At 43.7% G+C, this 11,739-nt stretch overlaps 1 pseudogene; it reads right to left on the bottom strand.

Moving 5' to 3' along the window:
* Positions 1–625: 625 nt before the first annotated feature.
* On the bottom strand, positions 626–10,411 carry LOC122913268 (annotated as a pseudogene).
* Positions 10,412–11,739: the final 1,328 nt, after the last annotated feature.

The raw sequence follows: 11,739 nt of genomic DNA on the forward strand, positions 1-11,739 counted from the left end.
ACAGTAGGCACTCAGTGATTGCTTACTAAGATGCAGTGTGGGCAGATGAGGGCATGAGTGAAGACCCACTGGTGAGCACCAAGGGATCCCAACAGGATGCACATCCAGATGTACCCAGTGCCCACATTTCACAAACACCGGCACAGAAATAGGCATTGAAAAACAAGGCAGGGAGCACCTGGGGGGCTCTGTTGTTGAAGCGTCTGCCTTCAGCTCTGGTCAGGATCCCAGGGTGTTGGGATCGAGTCCTGCATTGGGCTCCCTGAGGAGGGAGCCTGCTTCTCCCACTACTGCCAACTCCCTGCTTGTATTCTTTCTCTCTGTCAAAAAAGAAATAAATCTTTAAAAAAATAAATAAAAATATTTGCCCTTCACTGACACAGAAAAGACCCGACATGAAGTTGGAGCCCTTCACATCCTTGAATGACCCAGAAGTGATCAAAATGAAGTGATCACAAAGAAAGGCCCTTGGGCGTCCAGGCAGGTCTCCTCTGCTTGGGTGTGGGGGGTTCTGGATGTGGCTGAGTGGGCAGTGCTCCACAGTTTCTGCAGAAGGGACAGGGGAGGGAACATGCTCTGACAGCTCTGCCCAGGGAAGTCCCATGCTGGAAGTGGGTGCAGCCCCTCACAAGTCCTGGATGTCCTGGTGATTATTGGGCACAGCCACGAATCTCAGCTTCTTCATGACCTGGGGCCGGCCCAGCCACTGCTGTTCCCACAGGTGCTCCGGGGACAGCACCTTGGTGGGCTTATGTTCCAGCAGGTACCTGTTCAGGTAGCTCTCATCGTGCCACACGTCCTCGACCCCAGTGGCCTGATAAACCACCATCACCTGGTGATAGGCGGAGGTCAGCTGGAGAACCTCGATCACTGACCCCCCAAAAAGCCTCCTGTGTAGTAGAAGTCACCCTCATCTCTGGGAATGTAGGCCCAGGAATGCGGCCGGTGCTCCTAGGTGAAGAAATCATGGGTTACCCTGAAGAAACGAGGGTGCAGGGTGCCAAGAGGGGGACAGGAACTCCATGCCCATGTGGTAGCTGAACTTCATGGCCATGTTCACACACACCAGGTAGTCCACCTCATAGAGGAAACACTGCTGCGAGAAGTTCCTGATAATCTCCATGGGCTGTATGGACACATCCTGCCAGCATGGGCTAAGGGATCCTTGAGGTGACCCGTGAATGTGCCGGGCATGACTACAGGCAAGTGACCTGGCCCCTTGGAGCCTCTGGAAGGTGGGGTGGTGATAGCATTGACTTTCAGGATTGACACGGAGTGGGGCTCATGAGAGTCTAGGAGTTGCAGGGCACACAAGTGTGCGGTCCTCCTGGGAGGACACACGTGGTATGCCACTGGCTGGTCTGTGAGGGCATAGTAGGTTGAACCTGGTCCTACCATGAAGTGCTTCTCCGCCATCTGCAGGAACAGTTCCAGGAAGAAAACCTATCTATAGGGACAGAGGACAGGATGGGATGGGTCATTGCCATGAGGCTAATGGCAGGACCCCACAGCTGTTCTAACTAACATACCACTCTTTTGTTACAGTTTGGGGGTGGGGATATTAGTGGAGGTTCTATTGTGTAGGGACTGGGGGGCATATGAGAAATCTCCATCTCCCCCTCAGCTCTGCTGTGAATCTTACATTACTCTAAAAACAAATCTTATTAAAAAAAAAAAAAGCGCCGGAAAGGTAAATAGCAGAACAACAACAAATTATAAATATTTTTTCTTTTGCTGTAAGAAATGACAAAAATTTGTTTGTATGTTTAGAACACAATACACATGGGGTATGATAATAATTTCAAATTATGATAAGATGCAAAACATTGACCAGTCAGCCTCAAATGGAAAACACACACACACACACTCCTTCCCAGTTAATTGTTGCCAATGAGGATGAACAGATTTTTTTTTCCAATTTATTTATTTTCAGAAAAACAGTATTCATTATTTTTTCACCACACCCAGTGCTCCATGCAAGCCGTGCCCTCTATAATACCCACCACCTGGTACCCCAACCTCCCACCCCCCGCCACTTCAAACCCCTCAGACTGTTTTTCAGAGTCCATAGTCTCTCATGGTTCACCTCCCCTTCCAATTTACCCAAATTCCTTACTCCTCTCTAAAGCCCCTTGTCCTCCATGCTATTTGTTATGCTCCACAAATAAGTGAAACCATATGATAATTGACTCTCTCTGCTTGACTTATTTCACTCAGCATAATCTCTTCCAGTCCCGTCCATGTTGCTACAAAAGTTGGGTATTCATCCTTTCTGATGGAGGCATAATACTCCATAGTGTATATGGACCACATCTTCCTTATCCATTCATCCGTTGAAGGGCATCTTGGTTCTTTCCATAGTTTGGCGACTGTGGCCATTTCTGCTATAAACATTGGGGTACAGATGGCCCTTCTTTTCACGACATCTGTATCTTTGGGGTAAATACCCAGGAGTGCAATGGCAGGGTCATAGGGAAGTTCTATTTTTAATTTCTTGAGGAATCTCCACACTGTTCTCCAAAGAGGCTGCACCAACTTGCATTCCCACCAACAGTGGAAGAGGGTTCCCCTTTCTCCACATCCTCTCCAACACATGTTGTTTCTTGTTTTGTTAATTTTGGCCATTCTAACTGGTGTAAGGTGATATCTCAATGTGGTTTTAATTTGAATCTCCCTGAGGGCTAATGATGATGAGCATTTTTTCATGTGTCTGATAGCCATTTGGATGTCTTGATGGGAGAAGTGTCTGTTCATATCTTCTGCCCATTTTTTGATGTGTTTGTCTGTTTCGTGTGGGTTGAGTTTGAGGAGTTCATTATAGATCCTGGATATCAACCTTTTGTCTGTACTGTCATTTGCAAATATCTTCTCCCATTCCGTGGGTTGCCTCTTTGTTTTTTTGACTGTTTCCTTTGCTGTGCAAAAGCTTTTGATTTTGATGAAGTCCCAGAAGTTTATTTTCGCTTTTGTTTCCTTTGCCTTTGGAGACGTATCTTGAAAGAAGTTGCTGTGGCTGATATCAAAGAGATTACTGCCTATGTTCTCCTCTAAGATTCTGATGGATTCCTGTCTCACATTGAGGTCTTTTATCATTTTGAGTTGATCTTTGTGTACGGTGTAAGAGTAAAAACAGACACATAGACCAGTGGAACAGAGTAGAGAGCCCTGATATGGACCCTCAACTCTATGGTCAATTAATCTTTGACAAAACAGGAAAAAATATACAGTGGAAAAAAGTCTCTTCAATAAATGGTGCTGGGAAAACTGGACAGCTATATGTAGAATAATGAAACTCGACCATTCTCTTACACCATACACAAAGATGAACAGATTTTTAAAATGTCCACACATCGAGTGATTTCATGAAACTTAAGTCTTAAAGGGACTGATTTCACAATCAGGGAGACTACATATGTGTGACGGCTTTTGAAATTATTTCTCTATTTCAAACATATTTTGGAAGAAAACCTACTACAAATGTTGGTTTAGTATTTGAGCTAGTGCATGGACATGAATGTGGGAAACACTATGAGCCAGAGGCAAAGAAACAGGGGTTGGGGGAAGGCAGGGATTTATCTCAAAGCAGGCATGTAGGGGGCAGTTTGTGAAAGGAACTTAATGACTGCTTTGCTTTTGATTCCCTGCTTTATGTCTGGTAAAATTAAAAGTTCATCACATTTTAGCTCTTTACAATTTCCTACTTTTATTAGAACTCACCATATTTCATTCCCATTGAGTCATCTATACATTCGCCATACAGTTTCAAGTAAAATACATATCTATATATCTATATCTTCATTTAGGCCCTTGTTATGTTCTAGACCACGTGCTAAACAGTTGACATGCAAGTTTCTGTTAATTTTCATGAACATGTTGCAAAAGCAGTATTATTAAACTAATTTTAGATGGAAAAACTCAAGCTGAATCTGCATGTGAATCTTACCTATCAGACTCAGAGTTCATTTTACCTTAATAATTGGTCTTTGCGAAGGCATTTTCCACAAGTAGTGTGTTCTTCAGAAGATAAGGCCCAAGAAAAAAACATTTTATAGTCAAATCAGTATGAGGACCATAGTGCACTTTATCTCCCTCTGGAAGACTCCCAGGGGCTTAGGATATCAGTCTCTGTGAAGTTCTGAAATAAAGAAATCCATTTCATGTTGTTTATCCGAGTACTTCACAAACTTTAGTAGCTGTCAAAGAAGTGTGTGTGTGTGTGTGTGTGTGTGTGTGTGTGTGAATGTGTGTGTGTGTGTGTGTGTGTGTGTGTGTGTGTGTATGAGAGAGAGAGAGAGAGAAACATTTAACATTCCAGGGCATACTTTGAGAAACTTTGTCTTAGAGTATACTGAGAGAGCCTTATTAATCTGAACTCAACTCATTTAGAATCCAGAAATATAAAGCTTCTTATAAGCGCTCAAATCTATGTCACAATGAGGGTCATGACTCGCTGGGTCATGAAAGCACCAAGTCGATTCTGACCAGTACTGGAGGGGGGACCCAGAAAACAATTAAGATAGAAAATATCAGAACAGCTGTGTGTAGCATGTACTGAATCATGAAATTTTTACTGGGTCACAATGCAAAGGACATTTCTCTCTATGGTCAATGCCCCAAATATCCAAAGCCATTGTTCTCATGAAAGTCATATGAATTCCTTGTTTCACCATTTGTGATGACAAATGCAGGAACTTTGTAAAATTTAACACAAAAAGGAGTAGTGTAATGCCATGGCTAAAGACAGTATTTGTTACTACTTCAAATCAGAATTTTTAGAGCTGAAATATCTCCTGAGGGAAAACCAAAATAGTTTGGTGGCTTGTCAAGTTCAAAGAGACCAAGCTGGGCCTAGAACGCAGGTTTTCTGACTTTTACTTCCATATTATTTTACTTGTCAGCGTAAATTGATGTAGGTTTTACTCATAGAACATGAGGATTCTTTATTTCTTTTCTTCTTTCTTAAGATTTCATTTATTTTTCAGAGAGAGAGAGAGAGAAAGGCAGAGGAAGATGCAGGCTGCACTTTGCAAGGAGCAATGCAGAACTCACGGGAGGGCCCTGGGATCCTGACCTGAGCCACCCAAGCATCCTGAGATTATTATTTTTTTAATGAATAAGAAAACTGGGTATAGAGACGAGGCATTAACACCATACCAGGCTGGTTGTCGTTCTTACGGGCAGAGGGCGATAGGGCACGGATTGCATGGAACACTGGGTGTGGTGCAAAAACAATGAATACTGTTACGCTGAAAAGAAATTTTTTTTAAAAAGTCAGTCTCATAAAAAGTGCATTGTAGGGGGGGACAAGATGGCGGGGTACTAGGAAGAGGCATCTTTTCAGCTGGTACCCCAAAGTGAGCTGATTACCTACCAAAGAACTCTGATCACCCATGAAATCAGCCTGAGATCAGAATTATACACGTCTGGATCTCTACAGGGGCAGAAGACGCCAGTGAGCAGGTAAAGCGGAATGGGAACAGCGGACTGATATCGGAAGATAAACAAAAGGGGCAGGGAACCACCAGAGGCGACCGGTCTGAAAGTAATACCCCGATACGAGCGAGAGTGCCCTACGTCTGGGGACCAGCATTAACTTGGAGACTGGTTGAAAGCACTCCAAAAGAGCAAAGGATTGCGGGGGGAAATTGTGGGAATCGGGGTGGCTAGGGACAGGGGCTTAAGTCCCCGTTCCCAGACAGCCTCCCCGGTGCAGAGGCAGAGAGAGTGCGGCAGAGAAACCAACTCCTGGTCCCTAAGCCGCCAGCGCGCCCCAGAGCGTGTGGTTTCCGGCTCCTATGAGGGGATGGGAGCTGCAGAATGCGGTCTGCAGAATGCGCGCTAGCCCTACCACAAAGCTTGAGATGCCCGTGCACGTCCCTCCAGCTCTCCTGGGTTTCTAAGGCCCGGGGGCGATTCTTGACCTGCGCCACTGTTTCAAAGTCTAAGCCGCGTGTGCACAAAACTCTTCCCCGGACAGAGGCTCACAAAAGCCCAACCTGCGGCTTACGGACCAGCGCCCCGTTCTCAGTACCCCAGACGCGCGCCCAACCCACAGCCGCCTCTGAAAAGAGGCGAACGCAAGCCGGTCACTCCCAGCCCGGGCCGCGGCAAAATCTCAGTGTGCGATCGCTGCTTGGAACCTCTCTGGCGGTGAGGAGCTCCCAGACAGCCGCCACTGCCTTGGTCTTCGGGACGAGCAAAAGATCCTGCGCCCCCAGGGTCTGCAACTTGGAACCTGCACTGCCAGCGTCCAAGGGGGAATTTTTCAGCTTCTGCACCCAGACTGAGGCTTCTCTCTGAGACGGAGATCAGGAAGTGTTCCAGGGTGCACCTTGACTGCACCAGAGTTGATACATCCAGCTACATCTGTTCAGTCTTCTCCCACCAAAATGACTAGGAGGAGGAATGCCCAACAGAAGAAAAATACAGAGGATGGACCTTCTGCAACAGAGCGAACAGCTATGAACAAAGACAATATGTCGGAAAGAGAATTCAGGCTAACAATTATCCAGGCAATAGCTAGGTTGGACAAAGCCATGGATGACCAAAAAGAATTGATTAGGGCTGAACTGAGAGCGAACAGACAGGATGTTCACAATGTTAGGGCGGAGCTTAAAGCTACCAGGGAGGAGGTCCACAATGCTCTCAATGAGTTCCAATCTAATCTAAACTCTCTCAATGCTAGAGTAACTGAGACAGAAGATAGAATTAGTGATCTGGAAGACAAATAGATAGAGAGAAAGGATCAGGAAGAAGCCTGGAACAAACAGCTTAAAAACCAGGAAAACAGATTCAGGGAAATAAATGATGCCATGAAGCATTCCAACGTCAGAATTATTGGAATCCCTGAAGGGGAGGAGAAAGAAAGAAGTCTAGAAGATATAGTGGAACAAGTCCTTCATGAAAATTTTCCCAATATCGTGAATGGAACCAGCCTTCATGTACTAGAGGCTGAATGGTCTCCGCCCAAGATCATACATTCCAAAAAAACATCACGACACCTGATAGTCAAATTGAGGAATTATAATTGTAGGTATAATCTCTTGAAAGCCACCAGAGCAAAGAGGCTTCTTACTTACAGAGGGAAGCCCATAAGAATAACGCCAGACCTGTCCACAGAGACCTGGCAAGCCAGAAGAGGCTGGCAAGATATATTCAGGGCACTAAATGAGAAGAACATGCTGCCAAGAATACTTTATCCAGCAAGACTGACATTCAAAATGGATGGAGAGATAAAGAGTTTCCAGGACAGGCAAGGCTTAAGACTATGCAACCACCAAGCTGGTACTGCAGGAAATATTAAGGGGGGTTCTATAAAAGAGGAAAAATTCCAAGAGTAGCATTGATCAGAAATATAGAGACAGTCTACAGAAAGAAAGACTTCAAAGGTAACTCAATGTCAATAAAAACGTATCTATCAATAATCACTCTCAATGTGAATGGCCTAAATGCACCCATAAAACGGCACAGGGTTGCAGATTGTATAAAACGACAGGACCCATCCATATGTTGTCTACAAGAGACCCATTTTGAACCTAAAGATACATGCAGACTGAAAGTGGAGGGATGGAGAAGCATCTTTCATGCCAATGGGCCTCAAAAGAAGGCCGGTGTAGCGATTCTCATATCACATAAATTGGACTTAAAACTTAAGTCTGTAGTCAGAGATACAGAAGGACACTACATAATCCTTAAAGGGACTATCCACAAAAGTCTAACAATTGTAAATATCTATGCTCCCAATATGGGAGCAGCCAATTACTTAAGAAAACTGTTAATCAAGATAAAGAGTCATATTGATATGAATACACTAATCGTGGGAGATCTTAGCATGCCTCTTTCAGAATTAGACAGATCATTGAAGCAGAAAATCAATAAAGAAACAAGAGCATTGAATGACACATTGGACCAGATGGACCTCATAGATATATACAGAACATTCCACCCTAAAACAACAGAATACTCATTCTTTTCAAGTGCACATGGAACCTTCTCCTGAATAGACCACATACTGGGTCACAAATCAGGACTCAACTGATACCAAAAGACTAAGATGATTCCCTGCATATTCTCAGATCACAGTGCTTTGAAACTGGAGCTCAATCACAAGGAAAAGTTCAGAAGGAACTCAAACACCTGGAAGCTAAAGACCACCTTGCTTAAGAATGCTTGGATCAACCAGGAGATCAAAGAAGAACTGAAACAATTCATGGAAACCAATGAGAATGAAGACACTTCAGTCCAAAACCTATGGGACACAGCAAAGGCGGTCCTAAGGGGAAAATACATAGCCATCCAAGCCTCCCTCAAAAAAATTTGTGGAGCATAACCAATAGCATGGAGGACAAGGGGCGTTAGAGAGTAGTAGGGAATTTGGGTAAATTGGAAGGGGAGGTGAACCATGAGAGACTATGGACTCTGAAAAACAGTCTGAGGGGTTTGAAGTGGCGGGGGGGTGGGAGGTTGGGGTACCAGGTGGTGGGTATTATAGAGGGCACAGCTTGCATGGAGCACTGGGTGTGGTGAAAAAATAATGAATACTGTTTTTCTGAAAATAAATAAATTGGGAAAAAAAATAAAATAAAATACACAAGAAAAAGAAAAAAAAAATTGAAAATCTAGAACACACCAGCTGTCTCTACACCTTAAAGAACTGGAGAATCAACAACAAATCAAACCAACTCCACACATAAGAAGGGAAATCATTAAGATTAGAGCTGAGATCAATGAGGTAGAAACCAGAGATACAGTAGAACGTATCAATGAAACTAGAAGCTGGCTTTTTGAAAGAATAGTAAGATCGATAAACCATGGGCCACACTAATCCAAAAGAAAAGAGAGAAAGCCCAAATTACGAAATTATGAATGAAAAGGGAGAGATCACAACTAACACCAAGGAAGTAGATACAATCATCAGAAGTTATTATCAACAGTTATATGCCAATAAGCTTAGCAACCTAGATGAAATGGATGCATTCCTGGAAAAATATAAACTACCAACACTGAGCCAGGAAGATATCGACAACCTGAATAGACCGATATCTAATAATGAGATTGAATCAGTGATCAAAATCCTCCCAAAAAACAAGAGCCCAGGACCTAATGGATTCCCTGGGGAATTCTACCAAACGTTCAAAGGAGAAATAACACCTACTCTCCTGAAGCTGTTTCAAAAAATTGAAGCAGAAGGAAAACTTCCATACTCTTTCTATGAAGCCATCATTACCCTTATCCCCAAACCAGGCAAGGACCCTACCAAAAAGGAGAATTTTAGAGTAATATCACTGATGAATATGGATGCTAAGATTCTCAACAAGATTCTAGCCAACAGGATCCAACAGCACATTAAAAAGATTATCCACCTTGATCAGGTGGGATTCATCCCTGGGCTACAAGGATGGTTCAACATTCGCAAATAAATCAATGTGATACGACAAATTAATATGAGAAGAGAGAAGAACCACATGGTCCTCTCAATTGATGCAGAAAAAGCATTTGACAAAATCCAACATCCGTTCCTGATTAAAACGTTTCACATGCTTCTTAATGGGAAGACACTGAAAATAGATTTCTGTATTCCACAGAGCCCTGGCATTTACTCTGTAACACCATTAAATCTCCCCTGCGAGCAGTGGCAGCTCACAGTCATAGTTTGTGGTCTACAAATTTAGGGTAGTTTGGTTAGTAAGCTTTATTTCATGTATTTCATAGCATAAGGAAACTGAATTTCTCTGGACTTGCTGGAACAATATTGCTCTGTTAATTCCCCTGGATTAGCATCAGAGGGAACTGGTAGGGAGTAGAAGAGCTGACTGCTAATGGATTTCCTGGGTTATCCAGCTCATTGATTTCCTTTTGGGCTGATTTTATGATCAAGGGAGTCTATCTAGGACAGAAATTTTCAGATTTTTTTTTAACATTTGGAATTCTTCCTTCAGATGAATTTACTGAAAGGGTCCGTAGACAAAAGGACGATACTGATACAAAGTGAAGGTCAGGCAAAGCTTTATTTCGTGCCAAGCATTGAGAATCAAGCTGACCTGCCAGGGCCGCCTCTTACAAAGAGGCGACCCCTCCCAGTTTCACAGACTAACTTTTATAGAGTAAAGGCCATGTGTTTGAGCCTGGCCGCACACAGGTGGCCAATTGAATTACAATTCACCCCATGATAGTCATTTAATTCAGCCTATGACCTTGGCTGGAATGGGTACCTTTGTCTGGCACCTGATAGGTGGGGCTCAGACTCCTTGGCAGGTAATACCTGCGCTTTCCCTTGATTGGATGTTTCCACCTGGCCTGGCTCATCCTTGGCGGGTAGGGAGGTAATACATGCGCTTTTACTGATTGGATGTTTCCACCTGGCCGACACGTCCTTGTATGTGGGCTCCGTTATCAGGGGCTGGTCAGTCATATTTCACCAGTTGTTTCTAAGCGCTTTTTTCTTGGGGGGAAGGGGCAGGTTCAATCTAAGTTTACTGCATAAACAACAAAGTGGCTCGCTCTGGCTAAGTAGGCCCTTACAATTACTAGGGATTACCTAATAAAGTAGTATACGACATGGATAAATTCAGGAAGGGCCTGCTTACATCACAGGTGGGAGAGGCTATTTCTCCTGAATTTCTTCTTCCTGTCCCATTCTCACTTTGGACCAACTTTTAGGCTCCCCGAGGCCTCTGTCAGCAATCCTCACTGTTAGGGCAAGGGGTCTTGGAAGCTTGAGGTGAAAAATTTGGAAACCACAAATAGCACCTCTTTTTTGAAATATCTGATGATCACATCTGGTTAATATGGGAGGTATTTTATCTTTCTTAGATTTGGAGCATGGCCCAATGAAGTCTTGGAGGATAATTGCAAACTGATAAAGGAAACAGCCTTAGGATTCCCCTGCCTTGAGACGTTTTTTGCTTTGGGATTTGGGCCCCTCAACAACAGCATGTTCTTGCCATGCCTATTTCTGTAAGTCTAGCTACAGAGGCAGTTTTTAAAAGTCTGTCTAAAAAGTATTATGAGCCAGTGTGCCTGGGATTAAGAATGTTTGACCTGTGATTGCAAATACATCTCAATCTAGTGAAAGAAATGTTTGATACTAAAAATGGATACAAGTCTGAAGCTATTTATATAGTGGATTTGGAAAAGAGAGTTTGGGAAGGTCAATCTTTAGATGTTAACATTTGAACATCTGCTTTTATGAAAGGAACCTGATTTGCTGAAGGCCCATCACCTCCCTTGGAAGAAGTCTATGAAAGGTGTTCTGTGTTTTATTGTTGGGACCTGGGGGGTGGGGACCGTGGGGGTGGGGAATAGGGGGGAGATCTGTTTGTTTATGATTTATATGCTGATTTCAGAGGCATTAGAAGGTTTGAGGAACAAAGGGCTGAAACCTGGTTTTACCTCTGGACACCTACCTACACCAGACTATTTTAGCAATACAGGGTTAGAAGGAGCTCAAAGCCCCTAAACTCTTTAATTTCCAGAAGTAGAAGAAAAAAAAAAAGCAGCAGGTACACGCCCCTCCCTCCTTTGTTCCAAGATGCATTGTTTATGCACCACACCCAGTGCTCCATCAATACTTACCCTCCTTAATGCCCACCACCAGGCTCACCCAACCCCCCACCCTCCTCCCATCCAAAACCCTCAGTTTGTTTCTCAGAGTCCACAGTCTCTCTTGCTTTGTCTCCCCCTCCGATTTCCCCCAATTCACTTTTCTTTACTTTTCCTAATGTTCTCCATATTATTCCT

The sequence above is a fragment of the Neovison vison genome, chromosome 1 (genome assembly GCF_020171115.1).
Source record: "Neovison vison isolate M4711 chromosome 1, ASM_NN_V1, whole genome shotgun sequence".
Lineage (NCBI taxonomy): Eukaryota > Metazoa > Chordata > Mammalia > Carnivora > Mustelidae > Neogale > Neogale vison.